This window comes from Lepidochelys olivacea (assembly GCF_965140295.1).
Source record: "Lepidochelys olivacea isolate rLepOli2 genome assembly, chromosome: 1".
Classification (NCBI taxonomy): Eukaryota; Metazoa; Chordata; order Testudines; family Cheloniidae; genus Lepidochelys; species Lepidochelys olivacea.
Window position 1 is genome coordinate 184,881,667 of NC_140411.1, and position 26,801 is coordinate 184,908,467.

The following is a 26,801-nucleotide window of genomic DNA, read 5'->3' on the forward strand; positions in this document are numbered from 1 at the left end:
AAAGTACATATCTACATCTTGGTGCAGTACCTACCCAGGATGGCTAACCCCTCCTACTACCGTGACTACACTCTATTTTTAGGGTGCTAGCTCAGTGAGAGTTATCACGGGTGTCCTCTCAAGATGGAGATTACACTTCTAGCTGGAGAGAGAGAGAAACATAAAGAGTTGTCTGGAGATAGGCATTCCCCTCAGGAACTGCAACAAAGATGAAACCGATGATAAGAGAGTATATGGGGCAGATTTTTGCCCCTTTACTCACACTGAATAGCATCTTCCTCTGTAAATACTTCCACTGACATCAGGGGCTTCTAAAGGGGAAGCCATGTCTCACCCATACTTTAAGTCACAGAACATAGAGGATATAAATTAAGGGTTAACCTCTACCACACTTAAGCAATGGAACAGTACCTCACTCTAAAAGTAGTCCCAGTGAAATGTAGCTCCTTGCTTTAAACCTGCTTCAAGAGGAAGGGTTGGGGATTCATCTATCTCCAGACAAGGAGGTAAATGAGGAATCTATGTCCCTCTATAAGAATACTGAAATAGCTCATAGACTTATAGACTTTAAGGTCAGAAGGGACCATCATGATCTTCTCATCTGGCCTGCAATATGCAGGAGGTCTCCCACCCACTCCTGAAATAGACCCTAACCTCTGGCTGAGCTACTGAAGTCCTCAAATCATGGTTTTAAGACTTCAAGTTACAGAGAATCCATCATTTACTATAGTCTAAAACTGAAAAGTGGTCCATGCCCCATGCTGCAGAGGTAGGCGAAAATCCCTCAGGTTCTCTGCTAAAATGACCTGAAGGAAAATTCCTTCCTGACCCCAAATACGGTGATCAGTTAGACCCAGAGCATATGGGCGAGTCCCATCAGCCTCATTAAAAACTGAAGCAAAGTTTTTGTTTACGTGTTGGGCCATGTCTACATTATCTTTAATCTCCACCCCATTCTCAGTGTTTAGTGGTCCCACTTTTTCTTTCTTTGTTTTCTTTTTATTTATATGGCTATAGAACCTTTTTACTATTGGTTTTAATTCCCTTTGCAAGGTCCAACCCTCCCAGGCTTTTGGCAGTTCTCACTTTATCCCTACACGCTCTAACATCCCAGAAGTAGCTTTCCTTGCTGATCCATCCCATCTTTCATTCTTTGTAGGGTTTTTGCTTTTTCTTAATCACTTATTTGAGTTGCTTTCTCATCCAGGTTGAATGAATTATTTCCCCTTGTTTGGGATACAAGCTTCAGATAGAATAGCTAAGTCAAAGTCACAGGAGCTAAGCCTCATCATCATTCAGATCCTTAAATTCATCCATCCAATCCACTTACCTAACTAATTCCCTTCATTTTTTAAAGTTAGCCCTTTTGAAATCAAGGGCCCTAGTTGCAGATCTACTTTTGTTTATCCTTCCATTTAGTTTTAACTGAAATAGCTCATGCTCACTCAAACCAAGGTTAATTTTGTGGCTATTCAAGTGACCTTTTTATGTATTAAATATCTTATAGCATTGTAGGTATGCATGGTGCTTATGAAAGGGATGAAGACCTTGCCCGAAACAGCCGGGACTCAAAGGACCTGATCCTGCAATATGGGCAGAACCTACACGCATGCAGACCCCCATGGAAGTTGTAGGAACGTACACACTTTACACGCTCAAGGCCTAAGATAACAGGGGGATACATTGCAATAAGTAGTTGCAAGGAGGAGGAGGAGGGCAAAGACAGTATAAACATTTGCATTTACATTTGTTAAAGGTTAATTTAAAAAAAAACTGTTAGTTCATTTCCATGTATAACTATACTTTACAAGCCTCCTTGAAGAAGTGATTTTACCCTTTTATTCATGCCCTGCTATGGAACCAAGACATCTGCTGAACCTTCTTTCCTTTCTCATCAGGAATACCTAATATGGTTTCCTTCCCTTCCCCTAGAGACTCTTTAGGAAATCGATCTTTTTCACATGTAGATTCATTAAGTAGTACTAAGTCCATCAGTCTGAGTGGAAGAACTTTGTCCCCTCACTTTCTTGTCTCTCTATATTACTTTGAAATTTGTCTTATAAAAGAAATCCGAGGTCCCCCGAATGTCCAACGCAGATTTTTTCTTTGCATTGAATCTTGCTTCAAGAAACTGGGCTATTTTCCTGATGACTCGTTTGTGGATGATGCCTACAGTATCAGGTCTAGACTAAAGTTCAGATAAGGTTTCGTTAAACAGCCTGTGATGTGGGAGGGGTTGCTTTACTCAGTGCTGCACAGCACTGCCTTCTGGCAATCCTGGGAATTAGCTCTGACAGATCCATGCTCCTTCCAGAAAACCTAAACATAATTTCCCCCTATTGTTACTCATACCTTCTTGTCAACTGTTTGAAATGGGCCACTGTCATTACCACTACAAAAGTTATATTTCCTCCCTTGGTATCCTACTGTTAATTGACTTGTCTCGTTAGACGGACCTCATACTTGGTAAGGCCACTCCCATCTTTTCATATATTTATACCTGCTCCTGTATTTTCCACACCATGCATCTGATGAAGTGGGTTCTAGCCCATGAAAGCTTATGCCCAAATAAATTTGTTAGTCTCTAAGGTGCCACAAGGACTCCTCGTTGTTTTTACTCCATCACTCCGTTTCTTCCTCTCTGCAGCTACTCTCTCATTGCAGGAACTGCAGCCTCCTCTTCATGACTCAGCCTTCCAGCCAGGTCACTCAATGGTTTCCATTGCCAAAGTCTTCCTTCAGCAACCTTACACATTCTTCCCATTCACTGCCACATAGTGCCACTTCCTCAGTGACAGGCAGGGGAAATGAAGCCCACCATATACCCTGAGTTCCAGCTGTGGGACCCTCTAGCCAGCAGTCTAGGTCTGTCCCCCCTGGACCTTACTACCCTTTCCCTGATCCCTTTCCTTACCATCTGGCATTTCCCCTCCCCACCCTACCCCAACCCCTCCCCTGGGTTTGCCAGCTTTACCACTCCCTCCTCCCAGGGAGCAACTGTAGCCCACATGTCTCTGCAGCTTCCAAACACTCCTCCCTTCTCCCAAGGAATAACTTCAGCCTTTCCCAGCCACACCCTCTGCTTCCAATTTCCCATCTTTATACATCCAGCCCAGCTTCTTCCCCTCCCAGCAGGGCTCCCTCCCTGAGTCATGGGATTGCTTAGCCACCTGATTCTTCTCAGCTGTGGAAGGTTGGGTTAATTCCCCTCCCCCAATCTACATTAACCCTTTCACAGCCAGTGTGGGGGAACACAGCTGCACTTCTTAATGTTATCCAAAATGAAAAGCAACATCTCTAAAACTTCTGAAGTTCATCCCTCACTAGTCACTGCTAACAAATTATCCAGTCTATGAGAAAGTTAGATTTGTTAGGATTTCTGTGACTTAAATAACATAAAATCCCTGGTCCATTAAAACATTTTATCACATGTTATCACTGTGCATTCACTGTAGCCATTTTTAAAAGTAAATTATTTCTCTGCAGCATTTAACCCTGTTTAGTTTATGAGATGAGCTGTTCATATTCCAACATCTATTTATAGTTAGCAAAAAGCTGCTGAGCTATAGGACCATGTTTGGTAACAGGCATTGTTTATTACTCCGGAGTAGCCAACATGTAAGTTATCTACTGTTATAGACCAATGGAAGAAGAGAAGCTGCTATATGATCTAGTGCACTGGTAGTCAGGACATCCACTATATTCTAATACTGATTCTGCTTTGGAATTTTTATATGGCCTTGGGCCTCAGTGAGTGTCTGTCTGCCGATCAGTAAAACAGATAAAATATACTTACCTACATCCCAGAGGTGGGATGAGTAAATACATATTTAGTTACCTACATAAAATGGCTTCATTATCAAAGACATTGAGTTCCCACAGCTCCCATTGACTTCCGCGGACCTCTGGACTAAGTAGATCCCAAAGCAGAATTGGAGTTTAAGGCATTTAAGCACCCACAATCTTCTCTCAGGTAACTCAAGTGTCAGATTTCATCCCCAAATGTGGAACTAAGCACACCAATTTAGGCAACCAACTTTGGAAATGGAGTTTCCAGCATATCTAGGAACATCAGGCCATTCTTTTGATTTTTTTTTTTTAGTTTTAAATACGTTTAAAAATTATTCTCCATTTTAATCTTCCCCCATTTCAAATTTAGTTATTATAACCCAGCTATGTCCTGAGAAAAACCAAGGCAAATGCAATTCAGCGCTTTCCAAACCCAGGAGGAAAGAATACCAGATATTATGTACTGGATGGGATTGGGAGTATAAATGATTCTCTGCATTGCTATGTTTTATACTCAAAGTAAATCGGTTATCATCTTCTTTAAGCACTTTGGGCTCAATTCAGCCTTGCTGGTTCAGGGAGATGCAAATTTCCTCCCCCCAAGGTTAGACATATGACCAGGGAAGAGTATAAAAATATTGCTCGGGCATGTAGGAATGAAATCAGGAGGGCCAAATCGCACCTGGAGCTGCAACTAGCGAGAGATGTTAAGAGTAACAAGAAGGGTTCTTCAGGTATGTTGGCAACAAGAAGAAAGCCAAGGAAAGCGTGGGCCCCTTAATGAATGAGGGAGGCAACCTAGTGACAGAGGATGTGGAAAAAGCTAATGTACTCAATGCTTTTTTTGCCTCTGTCTTCACTAACAAGGTTAGCTCCCAGACTGCTGCGCTGGACATCACAACATGGGGAATAGATGGCCAGCCCTCTGTGGAGAAAGAGGTGGTTAGGGACTATTTAGAAAAGCTGGACGTGCACAAGTCCATGGGGCCGGACAAGTTGCATCCGAGAGTGCTAAAGGAATTGGCGGCTGTGATTGCAGAGCCATTGGCCATTATCTTTGAAAACTCGTGGCGAACGGGGGAAGTCCCGGATGACTGGAAAAAGGCTAATGTAGTGCCAATCTTTAAAAAAGGGAAGAAGGAGGATCCTGGGAACTACAGGCCAGTCAGGCTCACCTCAGTCCCCAGAAAAATCATGGAGCAGGTCCTCAAAGAATCAATCCTGAAGCACTTACATGAGAGGAAAGCGATCAGGAACAGTCAGCAGGGATTCACCAAGAGAAGGTCATGCCTGACTAATCTAATCACCTTCTATGATGAGATTACTGGTTCTGTGGATGAAAGGAAAGCAGTGGATATATTGTTTCTTTGCTTTAGCAAAGCTTTTGACACGGTCTCCCACAGTATTCTTGACAGCAAGTTAAAAAAGTATGGGCTGGATAAATGCACTATAAGGTGGGTAGAAAGTTGGCTAGATTGTTGGGCTCAACGGGTAGTGATCAATGGCTCCATGTCTAGTTGGCAGCCGGTGTCAAGTGGATTGCCCCAGGGGTCGGTCCTGGGGCCGGTTTTGTTCAATATCTTCTAAAATGATCTGGAGGATGGTGTGGATTGCACTCTCAGCAAATTTGCGGATGATACTAAACTGGGAGGAGTGGTAGATATGCTGGAGGGCAGGGATAGGATACAGAGGGACCTAGACAAATTGGAGGATTGGGCCAAAAGAAATCTGATGAGGTTCAGTAAGAATAAGTGCAGGGTCCTGCACTTAGGACGGAAGAACCCAATGCACAGCTACTGACTAGGGACCGAATGGCTAGGCAGCAGTTCTGCGGAAAAGGACCTAGGGGTGACAGTGGACGAGAAGCTGGATATGAGTCAGCAGTGTGCCCTTGTTGCCAAGAAGGCCAATGGCATTTTGGGATGTATAAGTAGGGGCATAGCGAGCAGATCGAGGGACGTGATCGTCCCCCTCTATTTGACATTGGTGAGGCCTCATCTGGAGTACTGTGTCCAGTGTTGGGCCCCACACTACAAGAAGGATGTGGATAAATTGGAAAGAGTCCAGCGAAGGACAACAAAAATGATTAGGGGTCTGGAACACATGACTTATGAGGAGAGGCTGAGGGAACTGGGATTGTTTAGTCTGCAGAAGAGAAGAATAAGGGGGGATTTGATAGCTGCTTTCAACTACCTGAGAGGTGGTTCCAGAGAGGATGGTTCTAGACTATTCTCAGTGGTAGAAGAGGACAGGACAAGGAGTAATGGTCTCAAGTTGCAGTGGGGGAGGTTTAGATTGGATATTAGGAAAAACTTTTTCACTAGGAGGGTGGTGAAACACTGGAATGCGTTACCTAGGGAGGTGGTAGAATCTCCTTCCTTAGAAGTTTTTAAGGTCAGGCTTGACAAAGCCCTGGCTGGGATGATTTAATTGGGGATTGGTCCTGCTTTGAGCAGGGGGTTGGACTAGATGACCTCCTGAGGTCCCTTCCAACTCTGATATTCTATGATTCTATGATTCACCAGCACTCCAGAGGTGCCCAGCTGGTGGAGGCTACAGTTGGGATGTTCTGGACATTCCCCAAGTACCCTAACTTCACCCCCTTCCCGGCCTGTACCTCTCTGTAATAAGTGAAGATGCTGGTGCCTTGAATACCTCTGCCCTTATAGGTTGTGCCTCCAGGAATCCTTCACCAGAGTCTGCATTAAAGGAAGTGACTCTGATCCCTGAGCTTCACTTTCAACTACTTATCATTTATTGTGGGTACGCTACAAAGCAGTAGAGAATATCCTTTAAGTAATGTGGTTATGCTACTGCAGCTATAGTAATTTATTTTGCAATCTACAGAAGGGCACTTACATTACATTTTTCACCAATAAATATTAGGAAAATATGCATACTGGTTGAATTGAAAAGTTGACTGTGCCTTAACAATTTAATAACTAGTAGATAAAAGACATCAGAAATATTGCTTGTTTAAATTTAACATTGCTTTAAAATACTGACTTTGGAAAGGGATTAGGATATAGATCAGGCCTTTATAGTAAGTGCTTTCAAGATCTGGGTTCATTAGCACTCCTCTCCATGTCTCCTACCTGAAAAAATATCTTGGGAGATTTATAGATTGATGTTTTTAAGATTATTTTTAAATCAGGAAGGTGAGGTGTTCACACATTCTGTACTTATTCATCATAAATGCCTAATGATAAGCAGGTCAAACGCATTATAGACAATTTTGCAAATGCCTTCCTCTTCTTTTTTCTTTTCCTAATTAGTTGATCTTCCCTTGCATCTAAGTCTGCTATAATGCAATAATTCTTCTTCCTTCTAGAAGCCAACTATCTCTCTAGAGTAGAAGTCCATTATCTCAGGAGACATAAGGGTTCAAAACTACGCAAATGTTCCAGTAATGTGTTTGTTCTTTTAACAAGTAGCATGGGAGGATTTGTGTTCATATGAGTGTTACTGTTCCTGAGCCTGCAAGTCCTCATGAAAGCAAAACTTCCACATATTTTCTGTATGAGGATTAAAACCACAGCTCAGGAAAGTACTTAAACATGTTTACAATGATCCCTTATTCAGGACAGCCTTCAAATTTGTAATTAAATCCTATTGACTTCTGCAGGATTTAACATGGGCTTAAGTGCTTTTCTGAACCAGAGTCTGAACCAGATATGCTGTCTATATAATAGAAATCATAGAAACGTAGGATTGGAAGGGACCTCAAGAGGTCCTCTGGTCCAGCTATCTACATTGAGGCAGGATCAAGTATAACTTAACTCTCCCTGACTGCTGTCTAGCTTGTTCTTAAAAACCTCCAATGATGGAGATTCCACAACCTCCCTTGGAAGCCTATTCCAGAGCTTACCTAACCGTATAGTTAGAAAGTTTTTCCTAATATCTAAATCTCCCTCGATGACTGTTTAAGCTCATTACTTTTTATCCTACCTGTGATGCTGACAGACCAGCTCAGGACAGATCCATCGGCCACTTCACTTCTATCAAGGTGAATATCAAAGGAACTAAATGTATTTAGCTGTATATTCAGGCCACTCCACTTGTGTGTTAGAGATCAAAGGAGATGTTAATTCTGTTGGTTTTGCCTATCTATATCCTGTTGTTTACTATTATATAACATTTACATTATGCATGCCCGGTAATTAAATAAGCCTAGAACAAAGCATGCGTTAATGTAAAAGTGTATTCAGGTGTTAGAACTTCAAGAAAAACAGGCCCAACAAAGAAAACAACAGAACGCCACTAGCCATCACCTTCAGCCCCCAACTAAAACCTCTCCAACGCATCATCAAGGCTCTACAACCTACCCTGAAGGATGACCCATCACTCTCACAGATCTTGGGAGACAGGCCAGTCCTTGCTTACAGACAGACCCCCAACCTGAAGCAAATACTCACCAGCAACCACACACCACACAACAAAACCACTAACCCAGGAACCTATCCTTGCAACAAAGCCCGTTGCCAAACTGGACAGTCTCTACGTAAAACAATAAATGGACACAAATCAGACCTCAAGAATTATAACATTAAAAAAACAGCTGGAGAACACTTCAATCTCTCTGGTCAATTGATTACAGACCTAAAAGTGGCAATATTTCAACAAAAAAACTTTATAAGCAGACTCCAAGGAGAGACTGCTGAATTGGAATTAATTTGCAAACTGGATACAATTAATTTAGGCTTGAATAGAGACTGGGAGTGGATGGGTCATTACACAAAGTAAAACTATTTCCCCATGTTTATCTGCCCCCCTCATCCCCCGCTGTTCCTCAGACGTTCTTGTCAACTGCTGCAAATGGCCCACCTTGCTTAGCACTACAAAAGGCTCCCCCCCGGCACTCTCCTGCTGATAATAGCTCACCTTAAGTGATCACTCTGGTTACAGTGTATATGGTAACACCCATTGTTTCATGTTCTCTATGTATATAAATCTCCCCACTGTATTTTCCACTGAATGCATCCGATGAAGTGAGCTGTAGCTCACGAAAGCTTATGCTCAAATACATTTGTTACTCTCTAAGGTGCCACAAGTCCTCCTTTTCTTTTTGTAAATACAGACTAACACAGCTGCTACTCTGAAACCTGTCATGAAAACTAACGGAATGTTCCTTGTATTGTTTTCTCTTATCTATTTCTATTATAATGTAATGGCAGGCATTTTATATATATATATCTTTAACTAGAAATGTTAATTCAAAACAATTGGCCATTGTGTGAGTAAAAATACTCATCAAATTATTGTCTGGCAAAGGAAGATCCTTGATCTCTGGACTGTTTGGGTGCTAACAAAGCAGAATAACTGAACAAAAAAGACAAAGATCCCCAGAATTATTCTGGGTAACCCTGAAAAGACTTTTGGGAATAGCACAGATGTAATAAATCTGACATCATTTTGGATTTACAAACTTTGACTCATCTATTTCATCTGCTTTAACCTCTCAATATCTCATAACTCTCATTCTTTTTTCTCAGAGTGGTAACCGTGTTAGTCTGTATCAGCAAAAAGAACGAGGAGTACTTGTGGCACATTAGAGACGAATAAATTTATTTGGGCATAAGCTTTTGTGGGCTAAAACCCACTTCATCGGATGCATGCAGTGGAAAATATAGTAGGAAGATATATATACACAGAGAACATGAAAAAATCGGTGTTGCCATACCAACTATAACGAGACTAATCAATTAAGGTATGCTATTATCAGCAGGAGAAAAAAAACTTTTGTAGTGATAATCAGGATGGCCCATTTCCAACAGCTGACAAGAAGGTGTGACAGGTTTCAGAGTAACAGCCGTGTTAGTCTGTATTCGCAAAAAGAAAAGGAGTACTTGTGGCACCTTAGAGACTAACCAATTTATTTGAGCATAAGCTTTTCTGAGCTACAGCTCACTTCATCGGATGCATACTGTGGAAACTGCAGAAGACATTATATACACAGAGACCGTGAAACAATACCTCCTCCCACCCCACTCTCCTGCTGGTAATAGCTTATCTAAAGTGATCGCTCTCCTTACAATGTGTATGATAATCAAGTTGGGCCATATCCAGCACAAATCCAGGTTTTCTCACACACCCCTCCCCCTTTTCAAAAAACCACACACACAAACTCACTCTCCTGCTGGTAATAGCCCATCCAAAGTGACCACTCTCTTTACAATGTGCATGATAATCAAGGTGGGCCATTTCCAGCACAAATCCAGGTTTTCTCACCCCCCCACCCCCATACACACACAAACTCACTCTCCTGCTGGTAACAGCCCATCCAAAGCGACCACTCTCCCCACAATGTGCACGATAATCAAGGTGGGCCATTTCCAGCACAAATCCAGGTCTTCCCACTCCCCCCCCCCCACACACACACAAACTCACTCTCCTGCTGGTAATAGCTCATCCAAACTGACCACTCTCCTTACAGTGTGTATGATAATCAAGGTGGGCCATTTCCAGCATAAATCCAAGTTTAACCAGAACGTCTGGGTTACTAAATTCATAGTATCCAATTTGCAAATGAATTCCAATTCAGCAGTTTCTCGCTAGAGTCTGGATTTGAAGTTTTTTTGTTGTAAAATAGTGACCTTCATGTCTGTAATTGCGTGACCAGAGAGATTGAAGTGTTCTCCGACTGGTTTATGAATGTTATAATTCTTGACATCTGATTTGTGTCCATTTATTCTTTTACGTAGAGACTGTCCAGTTTGACCAATGTACATGGCAGAGGGGCATTGCTGGCACATGATGGCATATATCACATTGGCGGATGTGCAGATGAACGAGCCTCTGATAGTGTGGCTGATGTTATTAGGCCCTGTGATGGTGTCCCCTGAATAGATATGTGGGCACAGTTGGCAACGGGCTTTGTTGCAAGGATAGGTTCCTGGGTTAGTGGTTCTGTTGTGTGTTATGTGGTTATTGGTGAGTATTTGCTTCAGGTTGGGGGGCTGTCTGTAGGCAAGAACTGGCCTGTCTCCCAAGATTTGTGAGAGTGGTGGGTCATCCTTCAGGATAGGTTGTAGATCCTTAATAATGCATTGGAGGGGTTTTAGTTGGGGGCTGAAGGTGACGGCTAGTGGCGTTCTGTTATTTTCTTTGTTAGGCCTGTCCTGTAGTAGGTGACTTCTGGGTACTCTTCTGGCTCTATCAATCTGTTTCTTCACTTCCGCAGGTGGGTATTGTAGTTGTAAGAATGCTTCATAGAGATCTTGGAGGTGTTTGTCTCTGTCTGAGGTGTTGGAGCAAATGTGGTTGTATCGCAGAGCTTGGCTGTAGACAATGGATCGTGTGGTGTGGTCAGGGTGAAAGCTGGAGGCATGTAGGTAGGAATAGTGGTCAGTAGGTTTCCGGTATAGGGTGGTGTTTATATGACCATTGTTTATTAGCACTGTAGTGTCCAGGAAGTGGATCTCTTGTGTGGACTGGACCAGACTGAGGTTGATGGTGGGATGGAAAGTGTTGAAATCATGGTGGAATTCCTCAAGGGCTTCTTTTCCATGGGTCCAGATGATGAAGATGTCATCAATGTAGCACAAGTAGAGTGGGGCGTTAGGGGACGAGAGCTGAGGAAGCGTTGTTCTAAGTCAGCCATAAAAATGTTGGCATACTGTGACTGTGACTTTGTCCTCACCCATAACTATTTCACATTTGGGGACAATGTATACCTTCAAATCAGCAGCACTACCATGGGTACCCACATGGCCCCACAGTATGCCAACATTTTTATGGCTGACTTAGAACAATGCTTCCTCAGCTCTCGTCCCCTAACACCCCTACTCTACTTGTGCTATATTCATGACATCTTCATCATCTGGACCCATTGGAAAAGAAGCCCTTGAGGAATTCCACCATGATTTCAACCATTTCCATCCCACCGTCAACCTCAGCCTGGACCAGTCCACACAAGAGATCCACTTCCTGGACACTAATAAGCGATGGTCACATAAACACCACTGTATACCAGAAACCTACTGAGCACTATACTTACCTACATGCCTCCAGCTTTTATCCAGACCACATCACACGATCCATTGTCTACAGCCAAGCTCTACGATATAACCGCATTTGCTCCAATTCCTCAGACAAACACCTACAAGATCTCTATCAAGTGTTCTTAAAACTACAGTACCCACCTGCTGAAGTGAAGAAACAGATTGACAGAGCCAGAAGTATACGCAGAAATCATCTACTCTGGGACAGGCCCAACAAAGAAAGTAACAGAACGCCACTAGCCATCACCTTCAGCCCCCAACTAAAGGGACTACAACCTATCCTGAAGGATGATCCCTCACTCTCACAGATCTTGGGAGACAGGCCAGTCCTTGCTTACAGACAGCCCCCCAACCTGAAGCAAATAGTCACCAGCAACCACACACCACACAACAGAACCACTAACCCAGGAACCTATCCTTGCAACAAAGCCCGTTGCCAACTGTGCCCACATATCTATTCAGGGGACACCATCATAGGGCCTAATCACATCAGCCACACCATCAGAGGCTCATTCACCTGCACATCTACCAATGTGATATATGCCATCATGTGCCAGCAATGCCCCTCTGCCATGTACATTGGCCAAACTGGACAGTCTCTACGTAAAAGAATAAATGGACACAAATCAGACATCAAGAATTATAACATTAAAAAACCAGTCGGAGAACACTTCAACCTCCCAGGTCACTCAATTACAGACTTAAAAGTCACAATACTCCAACAAAAAAACTGCAAAAACAGCCCATGCTTATGCCCAAATAAATTTGTTAGTTTCTAAGGTGCCACAAGTACTCCTCATTCTTTTTTCTGAGCAAATAGACTTATAGTTTACTATAGAATTGGCTGCCATTGCCATCGTTGTCTTTCATGGAAGATCTGGAGTACCAATTTATTTAGGGTAAGTGACTGGTCTGAAGCTGATGTGGTGTAGTTTTTGGTTTTAAAAACCTTTTATCACAAAGTTCAGTTTGTCTGGGTGGCAAGATAGGTTGTAGTGTCTAAGGGGACTGTTTGTGATTCCATGGTAAGACTGATCCAGGAGTTCACATTTGATACTAGCTTGGTGAAATCTAATTATACAATATATTACCAGTTAGGGGTGTCTGCCCTTGTTTTCTGACAGTCTGCCCTGAGATATCAGGGGATAGCCATGTTAGTCTGTAACCACAAAAACAACAAGGAGTCTGGTGGCACATTAAAGACAAACAGATTTATTTGAGCATAAGTTTTCGTGGGTAAAAACCTCACTTCTTCAGGTGCATCTGAAGAAGTGAGTTTTTTACCCATCAAAGCTTTTGCTCAAATAAATCTGTTTGTCTTTAAGGTGCCACCGGACTCCTTGCTGCCCTGAGATAGTTATTCACATGCTGAGCCACTCCAAACAGCATGGCACTGCCTTCAGCGGAGATAAAAGAATTGATCACCATTATTTTTATAATAGCCCTTAATGTATGTGAAGACTTACCAGGCTACCCCTCAGCCTTCTTTTCTCAAGACCAAACATGCCCATTTTTTAAACCTTTCCTTGTAGTTCAGGTATGAAGTATTCAGACGTCATGGTGCATTATATACCATCACCAGTTTGCCAAGAATCTGGTTTATCATCAGACCTGAGTGTTATGTATTTTTTGTTTTTGTTTTTTAGTACTGTATTTTACTGTGCTTCAGAAGCAGGAAGACAAAAACATCAAATCTGATTGTGCACAAGAACGGAAAGGCTGATTCCTGTTTTCAGTGCCTGAATTCTATGAATGCATGGGTGTAATTTGTATAGCAATGTATTAGAAAAACATGTGCAGGAATCCCATTATTACTTTAACACCCACACATCTTGTAAACTAATAATGGGATTTGTGTTGTATCTTCTGTACACTGTTCAAAAAATTTACCCTACAGCTTCCACTTTGCCCTTTAAAATCTTAATCAAGAAGCTGTCATTTCATATCCTTCTCTACACATTTTATTTTGCTTCAAGTGGGCCAAATTACTTCAAGATGTAACTACTCTAAAGATACAGGAGTTCCACCATGGATTGGTTTGCCCCAGGTTGAAACTAAAACTATTGCATTATCCTACCCTGGGATGAAAGAGTCTATGCATGTGTGTACGCCCACACATACAAAATAGGTATGTTTTCATAACTGATGTCAAGGCCTGTATAAAAGTTAATTGGCTGAAATCTTGCTAGTGCAGAAATTGTGTTTTAATTTTTACCTTTGTATGGTTCTCTTTTTGGCATTTATATTTAGAAAATGTAAAAAGAAAGCACTATAGGTAGGGTTTTTCCATGATAAAGATATAGTGATAAGAACAGAAAACAGCCCTAGTATTCCATAGATATAAGGCTAACAACACACGTGCAGGAACAAACATTTGGAATCTAACTGATCCATACTTACTACATCTACACATCCTACCAACGCACTCCTGCTAGGGACCAGGTCTTGCAACACTTACTCCTATGAACAGTCATTCACATAATTGTAATTGTGTTGAAGTTAATGGATTAGTCACATAATTAAGGCTGTGCAGAACTGGGCATCCACTGTTCTGCACACTACATTTAGGAAACAAGAGAATTGATAGTGAGATTTAATAAAGGTTTATAAGCCAGTGGGATTTAAGTACATGCTTTAAAATTAGGTTCATGTGCCACAGAACACTTCAACTACGCAACAGGCCATGCTGCCTGGCCTCTTTTCATGGTATCCCAATCACAAAACTCACAGAATCCGTTTCTCTTCCACCATGTGTACGGTTAATCTTCTGTTTCCAGAAAGGACAGAGCACAGGTATACAGCAGGCAGAGCCTTTCACACAGCTTCTCACATCCACCCAGTTCACCCTCTGAGCTCCACAAGTTACTGCGCCAATTGTCTCAGTCGCCCCACAATTACAACCCAAGTGTCAGTCATCCCCCTAACAAACTGGTTATTTGCCTGCAGCCTTTTCTGTGCTGCAGCAAGTTCAGTGACCAGGATGCTACAGCTAGCACTCTGTCACACCCTGCTGAAGTGCTTTCCCTGACATATCTGTGCACTGTCTTGACTCGGGGCCTCAGCGATCAGATCTGTTGTGCAAGAAGATGCCATTTTATATTCACTATTAGGTGTAGATCTCTTCTGGCCATTAAAGATCACCTGGTAGTCTTTGAGAGTGCATTGGTGTGAGACTTGGTGTTGTTGCCACATTTCAATTTGGGTGATATTTCCCTTCAGTTTAAGTCAGACCCGGTACTCCATCACTTCCTGTCCTAAATCATTGTGCAATATTGCTGTAGGTGGTTAAGTATTTGCTGTGCTTCATCCCAGAAGCAGCTGTATTTCAGTGACAGGTAACATGATCCAGATAAACAGAAGAGCTAACATCTGCTATCCATCTCACAGTATAGAATTAGGCTTAATTAATGTTGAAAATCACTTTAAGATGCTCTGAAGAAAAGGGCTATGAAAATAGAAAATATTATTGTTATACTTACCGTTATTTTTATTATGAGATGCAGTATGAGAGAATACACAAGATTGGGACAACAAGTGGAATTACTAGAAGGTACATTATATAACTATATTGGAGATCCTATCAAAAGATATCACTGTTATCCACAGTTGCACTTTTTTCCATTTCACTAGGAGTTTAGCAATAATTGACCAGGTTATCACATAACTCAAGTCTTGTCATAGGTTGGAAGGTTATGTTACCTGAACTGTTTTTTGAAAACTTTTCCTCTTTTATGACATAATCCAAGAAATTCCAGTTTTTGAAATCTGAAAACCACAAACCGAGTATTTCTCTTTACAAAACCAAAAACATTTTTATTTTTGTTTAAAACAAACAAAACCAGAATATTTTTTAAAAAGTAAAAAAAACCTTCAGTGAAAATGTGCATTTAAAAAAAAAGTTTGATATGGGTAAAAGGTTGACCAGTGCTAATATAAAGAATCATAAGTGAAACAACCAAACCAGACCCTGACTAACTACAGATTATATGAGCTGCAATTAGATGAAGTATTTTGTTTTCAAAATGAGACAAACTGAAGGGATATGAAGAATAGTTGCATTATTTTTTCTAATAGAGAAGACTATCTGAATCTCATGTAAAGGTGCAATATCTATACTATGTCATGTGATGGACAGATTTTGCTTGACTATTATTAATCAAACACATATCATGCTGAAATTGACCTCATGATTCATACTGGGTAGCCTGAGTTTGGGTCAGCGGCTCCTGGCGATAAAGTGCTGTCTATACTGGTGCTTTTCAGTGCTAAAACTTTTGTTGTTCGGGGCGGGGGTGTTTTTTCACACCTCTGAATGACTAAAGTTTTAGCACTGAAAGTGGCAGTGTAGACACAGCCTTAGATTAAATCTCAGAACAGATTTACTGTAAGAACAGTAGGACAACGGAACAGACTGCCTAGGCAAGTCATGAAATCTCTTTCACTGGAGGTTTTCAAAGAGAGGCTAGATAGGCATCCATCTTGGATGGTTTAGACACAACAAAATCCACATCTTGGCAGGAGGCTAGACTAGATGACCCTTGTGTTCCCTTTTAACCCTATGACTCTATACGTTTATAAAGGAGACACACACACAGTTTTCTGAAGCTGGCCTTTTATAAAGTGACCAAAATTGACTTTTCTGATTTGCTGACAAACTCCTTACATTTTCAGACCCAACCTGAATATTTTTCCTTATGTTTCAGTTTGCTGACCAAACAAAAAAAATCATCTATTTATCCAGCTTTAATTGTGATGCACTTAGATATTATGGTAATGGGGCCACAAACACCTAACATAAGATGCCTCCCCATTTCACAAAAAGCATCACATAGTTTGGTGCAGCTGGCAATCTTACTACAGGAGAATTGTGATGAGAACACTTGTGTCATTACAGTTGAAGATACTGGCAGAACTGTTTGAAGAAGTTGGTATGTTTGGCTGTAGCCCATGTGATCATTCCTCTGTGAGCAAAACAGTTCTTTCAAATTTTTACACCAAAAAAATCATTTCAGAATAATATTCTAGAACTTTCCAAACAAGCGTCATTATTTTAAATGGAAAATGGCAACAAGCACCTTGTATAAAAATAACATACATACAAAATATTAGTTTATCGTGATACTGTTTTCAGCAGTATTTAATTTCTGGCATTTTCAAAAATTAAGAACACTTCATAATTCATATTTACTTTGCTAATTACATAATTATTTAAAAATTAATTAACAACTTCTTGCAGGTAATTATTTTAACTCTTAATTACTGCACCTACATTTTGTTAGTAACTGAAAACTAGACAAACAAATATGAAGACGAGTAGGAATTGTACATGCTATACTAAAATCATGCTATTTTACGTCGAGTTAACAATCCCTAATAAGAATAATCTACAATATTATCCATTAATCCACACAGAGAAGAGGACAGCAGCTCAACTGTAAGTACTCAAAGTATAGTAGACCTTCAAGTTTGAAAGTGGAAGAAAAATTATGAGCAACATGTTGACCATTCTTCAAGAATGGTTGGGAATAAGTATAGTTTGCTAAACCCCCATGTTTCTATAACTCACTATAGTCTCTTTTTGAAAGTTATTTCCTGAAGAACACATGGAAAATATTTTTACTGGTTTGTGTAGCACAATAACATAAATTAGGGAAGAATGATAAATAGACTGTTCTAAGTCAGTTATAGCAACACTACCACAGCTTTCAGGACAAGTACCTTTGTACTGAGAGATTATGCCTAGCCCTAATGTGTTATGGGGAATTGGAGGAAGTAAGGATTGTCCTTTTATGGCTGTGTTAAGGGCAAGCATTGCCCTGTGCTTGGTGGAATGTTGAGGAGTCACAGGAAACATCAAAAGCAGAGAGTCAGAAGTAAGTGTAGCTCCACCCTCTCTGTGTACAGTGTAATTCATAAAGGGGTGTCTCAGATTCTTCTTCTCTGCTTCGCCTACTGGTGGGAAGGTTTTGAGCCCAATAAACTCCCCAGCCATATTCCTTCTGCTGCTCCCACTACAGATTCTCCTTCCTGATGAAGCCTCCTTTCACCAGCCAGCAAAGAGGAAGGAGAAGGAGTTCTCTGAGGAAATTGAGCTACCCCAACCCAGGGAAGGGAGTAAATGGGGAACTCGCCATCTGCTTTTGCCAGAAGAAAGGAAAGTACACTCATGTAGAGAGTCATAGAGTTTAAGGTCAGAAATAAGAACCAGACCATCTGGTCTGGCCTCCTCTATATCATAGGCCACCAACCCCCTCACACTAACCCTAACACTCAAAATTAGACCAAACAATTACAGTTTTCAAGAGACTAAACTATCATGTGCCCCAGGCAGAGAACAGGAGGGACTGAGGTGCACCAATGCCTGAAGCCCCTGCAATGGCAGGGAACTGCTTAATTGTGTTCACTGTGATTTTAATCTTTGATCTCAACACTTGAAATTTGTCTTTGATCTCTGTCATATACATTCAGTAATTCAAATTATTTGGGAACTGTAACATGGGCACTGTCTCCTCATTCTAGTGCTTTTTTTCCCAAGAGCAGTCTTTGCTTTCTTAGGGTAAAGTCTATTGCACTTACCCACATTAAGTACTCCCATTTACACGTATAGTAAAGTCCTTCATGAGGATGGGAGAATCTGGTCATTAGTAAGCAGGCACATATATTTATGCTTTAAACATATTACATTAAGCCCAGGGTTTACATTTTTGAGTGACTATGTTCTTACTTCTTTTCTTGATCCTTTTCTTGGAGAAATACTCTTTTGTGGTTTTAATCTTTAATCCCCACAGACTGGAACTTTCAAAATTGTCCCAGAATAAGGATGAATCAAGCACATAGATTTTGTTAGACTTAAATAAAGGTTCAATCTTATTTACAAGGAACCTTTTTTTAAATATAGGTCCTGAAGTATAAAATTAAACTGCCTAGGCTGCACATGAATTACCCAGATGTATAAACTAATCTAAAAAAAAGCAGTGTGTAATCCAGCAAAAAACAATAAAACTAATCCAAGCTGAGAACACTGAACCCAATACGTCACTGGAAATTAAAAATAATCAAAGCTAGTTGCCACCGGAGTTGATGACAAAGTAATAGGTCTTACTTCTGGTGTAGTGAAAACAATCAGCAACATCTAGATCCATAGTTTTGGTCATCTAATCTTGCCACATTTTAGATATCCTGGTTGAGATTTTCGAAGCTGACTAATTTTAATGGGAGTTGTGTGATTAAATCCTCCAGGTGTCTTTGTAAATCTCACCCTCTTTTTTAAAAGGCACTCACCACCAGCTATATTTCTGGAAAAAAGTTTCTAAACCACTCTTCTGAGAATTAAATCAAATTTACACAAAAGTCTACCTAAACCCTGTAAACAATTTTTGTGTGTTTGTTCAACTGCATATAACTGAATATCCTGTTGAAAGACAATGTCAACTATTATTTTTAAGAGAAATCAATTTCTTACTTCTTTTCATTGGTTGGTTAATCCATTTCCCTTTTCAGAAGTAAAGGATAACTTTGTCAGTCCTTTCGGACCTTAATGTTAGATAAATGGGAAAAAAGAAATGCCAACTAAACTACATTAAAGAATGCCAACACATTATATTATCACCATGACTTTTTACCCACGACTCTTTCCTAAACTGATTTTGCAGGTAAACATTTTCAACTGTAATAAAAACAAAACCCTTTGAGAAATTAAACATGCACAAAACATGCATTATTCCATTCCATGCTGCTCCAAGCGTAGGAGATGCCATGAGCTAACTGAACTCTTCAACTATAATGATAAAAGTAACATCTAATATGTTCTACCACAGAGCACTAGAGGAACGTGTGTTGGGAGGGAAGAAATTCTTATTCCTAGTGGCCTGTGTTACTTACTTCACTCCTGTCTATATAGCATAAAACTTGATAAGACAATTCCAGCAGTACAAATTAAAGTTTCTGAATATGAATTATTTGACTTTAAGTAAATTTCACTATTTTATTCTATTTAACCTCAGACATATTTTAACTGAAAATTAAGGTTGCAATATAACATTACCATTACAAATTACAAAAACATACCAAGAAGGTTCCCATTAATAACACTTTAGCATTACAAAGTATGGAAACAGTCGGTTCAGCTAAGGTGGATAAAGACTGCAATACCCTTTCAGTTCATCTATTTCCTTCAAAATATCCATATGTGAAAATTCACATTAGATAACAGATGAAGGAGAACCAGACTTAATCCCTATTATAGAGGAACTAGTGCATGCAGTTCTAAAACTAAATATTAAAGATGACTGTCACCTTAGGCCCTCTAAGTTCAGTTTTCATCTGTGATGTTTAGGTATTTGACATCTTGCTTGTCCGAGTGTGGCCCTAGAAATCACAAACCTTATGGGAGAGGTCTGCTTAGTCTATAACGAATAAAGGGCTGAATTTATTCTTTTCTCCTCTTCAGTCCATCACAAATCACAGGACAGAGAGGACTTGAATAGAAGATCTTTGAAGGCAGTGGAGTACTAAGAACCCTCTATCCTGTTCTCCATGAAGCTGAGCATCATGCATTCAGGTCAGAGATATATGTTTTGGAATGCTGATTAGACAAAGTGCTTGTTGAAAAGATCCCATGCTGCAGACCACCAGAGGCCTCAGAGCTACAGAATTGTGAATATTTCACTCTTACTACTCAGAAAAATATTGCCTAAATGTTGTCGTTGGGGGTGTCTGAGGAAGGATCGACAGACTTTTTTGGTTGGTGCATCTGAATAGTTTGAAAAGGGAAAACTCTTAACTAAATTCTGTGAGTAAAATCCACCCATCTTGTGTTTACCACTTGCACAGGAGAGAGGAGGGGATAATGTGGGCAGAGTCACCCGCAGGGGTGTCTGGGAACAGTATGTGCAGTAGGAAGGGCCCACTTAGAACAGCATGCTAGACTGGAGGAGCTGTAGATTCAGCATCCTACACCACAGACATACAGGGGCTGTAGTTCCTATTTCATCCAATACATTGGAATAGTACCAGGAGGGGAACTACACAGCAGCCCTCCTCTCCAGGGTTGACTATCAGGACTTTATCTCCCAAATTACTCAGCACTCTGCCTAGATAAGGTCAGATTTTCAAGATCTCAGAACCCATTTTATCACCTAAATAAGGGGCTAGATTTTCTGAAGAGCTCAGCACCCAGCATGCTTATTTTGCTGTCCAAATGGAAGAGAGTTCTCTTGAAAATCTTGCCTGAATAAAATAAGTGCTTTTAATGTGACTGCTTGTTCTAGTCACACAGCACCTCTAGTTTTCTTTCACTGCTTAACGCACTCAAAATTGGCTACATCCAAATAAGGATTTCTTGGCCATCCCACATATGAAATCAAATGTACAGTCTGCCTTCTCTTGAATTTTGACAATATAGCTGTAACTTTTGTTTGCCAGGATATGTAGGAAAGCACTGAGAGGAGTTTTTGCATATGGTCTGCTGGACAGAAAGCCCAATGGAATGCTAAACCATTGTTACTAAGCTCCCAAGCCACCTCTACATGCTATGAACAATCATTTGTCTGGATTCTAAGCCTTTTATTACGAGGATATATTACACAGTGGACACCTTGTGGGTGGGATCACCTGGGTTGTTGTTTTTTATGAAATAATTAGCAAACCCAGTTACGTGAGCAGGTGATGGTTGGATTTCTTGAAATATTTTATTATCCTGAATACAGTGCAGAGCTGCACTGCCTCAGAGGGAGCAGCAGGAGACATTCTGCCTCTGTGAGGCACAAAGATTCCTGGAGCTCCGAGGTACACACGGGCTGAATGCCTACTGCTGCACTCCATTATGTGATAGGTCAGCTCCACTGGCCAATCACTAAGTGGGGTAGAGCTACAGCCATGCTTTGTGTTCTCCACTTTCTATTTAGAGTGCTGTCTGCCCTGGAGAATAGAAAGGGAGCAGTCTCTGAACTTTCTGAGTACAGAGACTAGAACTCCGTCTCACATATATGTGGGCCACACAAGGTGTGGGTGTGTTCGGGGGGTGGAGAGAGATGAGGGAACACTATGCACCTGTGTAGGGTCTAGATGGAATCTGGCCCTACGAGACCAGTAAAGTTACCTGGCCAAATTCTGCTCTCAGGCCAATGTAAATCCAGATTAATTCCACAGAATAGAGTTACACTAGTATAAATCTGGAGCGAGGGCAGTGTCAGGTCCATGATTTAAGAAAGAGAGGATTTCATGTCACTCTTTATGAAAGGACTCCCTGATTCCTTGAGCATCATATCAGCATCAGGTACATGGCAACACAAGATTGTTTTAATATATCATCAGAGAAAGCATTCTAATCACCATCTCTTCCTATCCCCACCACATCTCCATACAGAAAAAAAAATCACCTCCTGCTCCTCCCTGCAATGCCTCACTAGGAAATGCCAGAACAGAAAAGGGTGGTATGATTTAAAATAGAATATACTAATTCCCTCTTAACAATGCTGTGAAGGCTCCTCGCTTCAATTGGTTTCCACCCCCAAAAAACACCCCCACAACCAGAGATGCTAATTACTAAGGCCAGATTCTACCACCTTTATTCTCTGATTAGAACCTTGTGAGTAGTCCCTTCATCTGTGAAAAGGATGACACAAATAAGTGTGAATAAGGGTATCAGAATCTGATCCTAAGAATTCTTTTCAACATTAAAATACATCAAACTTCCCACACAAGCCATTGAAATGCAGGCTATTACAACACAAGAGTTAGATATTTTCCTTGCTTGCTGAACACAAATGAGATATACACACAAATATTCCTGTTGCTCCAGGAAAAAGGAGAGCATCATATGACACCCAAGTCTATAAAATAAAAACAGTGATTATTCTAAACATTGGGAAATTCACAAAGAAAAGGGAATTTGAGTTAACCCATCTAGCATGGCTTACTGCTGGAACACCTCCTTTTGGCCACATCTGGGGATTAGCTCTGCAAGGCCAACACCCCTTTCTGCAGTTGCACTCCATCACTCTCTCAGTCTCAATCTCTTGGGACTCAATTGCTCCCTCTTTCCAGCTTGGCCCTCCAGCCAGGTCACTGTAGATCTTCTGGAGGAGATGTGGGGGGGGGGTGCATATCAAAGCCTATTGGGAACCGCTTTCCCAGGCAGTCTTCTATTTCACTGGCCCTTAACAGTGCCACTTCCCCAGTAGCAGGTAGCTACTCTAGGTTCCAGCCCAGGGACCCAATCAGTAGGCAAAGTCTGCCCTATCCTAAACCTTGCTATCTTTTCTCTGAGTCTTTCCTATACCTTCTACATTATACACCACTCCCCATCCCATCTCTAGCTTTGCCAGCCCAACTTCCCCCCTCCCAAGGAATAACTGCACATTAAAACGCCATAGGCCCAAAACACATCTCCCTTCCCCAACTTCCCTGCAACCTAAATCTCCACCATTTACAACTTAATTGGCTGATTTGGCCCACTTGTCCCAATTCAATTTTTTCAGGGCTAGTATGGGAGTGCACCCCATCACACCATCAGAATTTAATCTGAAGTTATTGATACTCCACAATAGGATGCTGAGGTGAGTAAGTCAAACAAACAATATTTGGCCCAGTTTACCAGTTGGTTAAAATGTTATTGAAAACAAGAACAAGAAATTCTCAGAAACAGGCTAGAAAAGTGAAGCCAGTGAAAATTCACAGAGCCATTCACCTATGCAAATTCAATTGCAGAATCAAGGCCCTATTTTGGAAGTCAAAATGTATCTTTAAAAATGCACCCAATTTAAGAAAAATATAACTTAAAAAAAAGAGTAATCTAACATGTCAGTGCATTGACTTCAGTGGAGTTACTCCTCATTTACACTAAAATAGAGCTCAGGAACCATCTCTATTTATAGAGTCTTCCATGCCCTGTAGAGTCATTTTGTCTAACAAGGATAGAGCTAGATACACCAGAGTGCTATGTTGACAGGCAATAGAATGATCATTTTAAAAAGGAATAAATAAATAAATTGATATTCCTGTTCATTGCAACTATGAATTTGAATCAGGACATCACAGAGCAGAGTTTTATCACCAGCTCAAGCATAGTATTTCTGGGGTCCCTTCAACCAGACTAGATGTGCACTGGAATTCTTTTTATGGAATGAAAACATAAGACCAGGGGAATTTAAAACGCCTCTATAGCACTAAGCTGATTCATATTGCTAGAATCACAGTTGGCATTAGCAACTTCTGTGAAGAAAAATAAAAGGATAAAATAAAAGCAAAGTTTACAAGAAACCTAAATCACGCTGCACTTTTTTTCTAACCCATGTGCCCCACTGAAAAATTGCCTTTTATAGATTTAGTACAGATTTTTATTTACAAAAATTTTCTTCTGTTTAATATGCCAGTGAAGAAAAAAAAATTCCTCCCCACCCAAACAAGATATTCTGTTTAGATATCCCAAAATATTTTAAGCAATGTTGAACATATTCTGTATTATATGGGTTACCAAACAGTGCTCTCCTGACTTTACTAATAGAAAAAAAACAATCTTGTTTGAAGAAGATCCAGTACTTACATATTTTCATTAAATGTTTCCATTGAATTCAAGTCAAATTTTAGAATTCAGTTAAAATGCTGAGTGCCCAGCTTTCCTACATGGCTTTCCTACATTTCTCAACACAAAGGTGAAATCAATAAGCTAAAGCTATAACAATGTTTTGACATTTTCTTAACAGTTTTAATTGTTCAAGGAAATAATTCTACTGAAATTCTCTCTGAGCTGAAGGTTTAGTAGCTTGGTGCCACAAGCTTCAGTTGAAAACGATTTAAGAATGCTTTTGAGGTTTTCTCAGAGTTTTGACATGACAACTCTGCTATTGAAAAGTTTCCACAACAAACACCTCCCCCCACCCCCCCTAAAAGTAAAATGCATAGGTTTAACATATGCATGAAGACGATATGTGGGCATAGGTTGTGTAAATTAATGCAGATTGGTGATAATCAAATACCATATGGAATGTACAAAAGAAATTGTTTCAAGTGGAATTCACATATTTCCTAGTTACAAAACAGTCACAGTGTCCACTCTCTACCAATAGTCCCAAACAGCAACAAGAGAGGAGAAACATGCCACAAACACATCCTGTGTATTCCAATGGCTTATTCAGCGCCCATGTCCACAAACACATTTATTTCAGAGTTTTCCTTTTCCTTTCCACATTTCTAATCAGAAAGAGAATGTAAAAGGTAGGACTATGGTGTGTAGTACAAAATATTTCCCAAAATAATTATATCATATTTGCACTAATTGACTATCAGCAAGAAATAGTGGAAACTGTGCCCCAATGTATTGCCTAACTCAGAGACAAGGTGGGTGACGTAATATCTTTAGTGGACCAACTTCTGTTGGAGAAAGGGACAATCTTTCCAGCTTACACATAACTCTTTCTCAGTTCTGGGTGATGTACTCGGAGTGTCACAATAGGGCCTTGTTTACACTACAAAGTTTTGTTGACAAAAGGCAGCTTTTGTTGACAAAACAGTAAATGTGTACACACCGCAATGCGACTTTTGGTGGCTAAAAGGCCCTGTTTATTTGACAAAATAAAAGCACTCCAACAAGAGACATTAGGCTTTTTGCACAAAATTTTTGTCAACAAAGTGCCATTGAGGACACCACACTTGATTTTATTGCTTTAATTGGCCTCCAGGTGTCCCACGATGCTCATTGTGACCTCTTAGAAGTTATGGGAATTTTTGAAATTCCATTTCCTGTTTGCTAGGCGTGGAGAGGTCTCATCGCATCTTCCCAGGTGACCATTGCAGGTTGTCAAGGTTCCTCCCCCACTCTGAACTCTAGGGTACAGATGTGGGGACCTGCATGAAAAACCTCCTAAGCTTATCTTTACCAGCTTAGGTCAAAACTTCCCCAAGGTACAAAATATTACACCCGTTGTCCTTGGACTGGCCGCTACCACCACCAAACTAATACTGGTTACTGGGGAAGAGCTGTTTGGATGCGTCCTTCCCCCCAAAATACTTCCCAAAACCTTGCACCCCACTTCCTGGACAAGGTTTGGTAAAAAGCCTCACCAATTTGCCTAGGTGACTACAGACCCAGACCCTTGGATCTGAGAACAATGAAAAAGCATTCAGTGTTTTACAAGAAGACTTTTAATAAAAAATAGAAGTAAATAGAAATAAAGAAATCCCCCCTGTAAAATCAGGATGGCAGATATCTTACAGGGTAATTAGATTCAAAAACATAGAGAACCCCTTTAGGCAAAACCTTAAGTTACAAAAAAGATACACAGACAGAAATAGTTATTCTATTCAGCACAATTCTTTTCTCAGCCATTTAAAGAAATCATAATCTAACACATACCTAGCTAGATTACTTACTAAAAGTTCTAAGACTCCATTCCTGGTCTATCCCTGGCAGAAACCAGCATATAGACAGACAGACACAGACCCTTTGTTTCTCTCCCTCCTCCCAGCTTTTGAAAGTATCTTGTCTCCTCATTGGTCATTTTGGTCAGGTGCCAGCAAGGTTACCTTTAGCTTCTTAACCCTTTACAGGTGAGAGGAGCTTTCCCCTGGCCAGGAGGGATTTTAAAGGGGTTTACCCTTCCCTTTATATTTATGACACAGGTTATCGCAGCGAACACTGTGGAGAGGAGGCTGTGAAGTCCCACCTGCCCTTCAGCTGTAGGAATTTTGATATCTACGGGCAGATTTCTCGAGGCTTGTGCGAAAAGAGCCATGATCAGGACACACTGCAGTGCAGAGTAAAGATAAAGGCGGTGAGCCAGACGTAACCTAAGGTGAGGGAGGCAAACCATCGCTCAGGTGCTGCATCTAAGATCTGCCTGTTCTATAAGGAGCTGGATGCTATCCTTGGTGGTAACCCCACCTGCACTGCCAAGAGCCCCATGGATACTTCGGCAGGCCTGGAGGTGGAGGAAAGAGGACCTAACATGGAGAGCAAAGTCATTGATGAAGAGGTGGAGTTGGACAATGATTGGAGCTCCCAGTGGGGTCGCC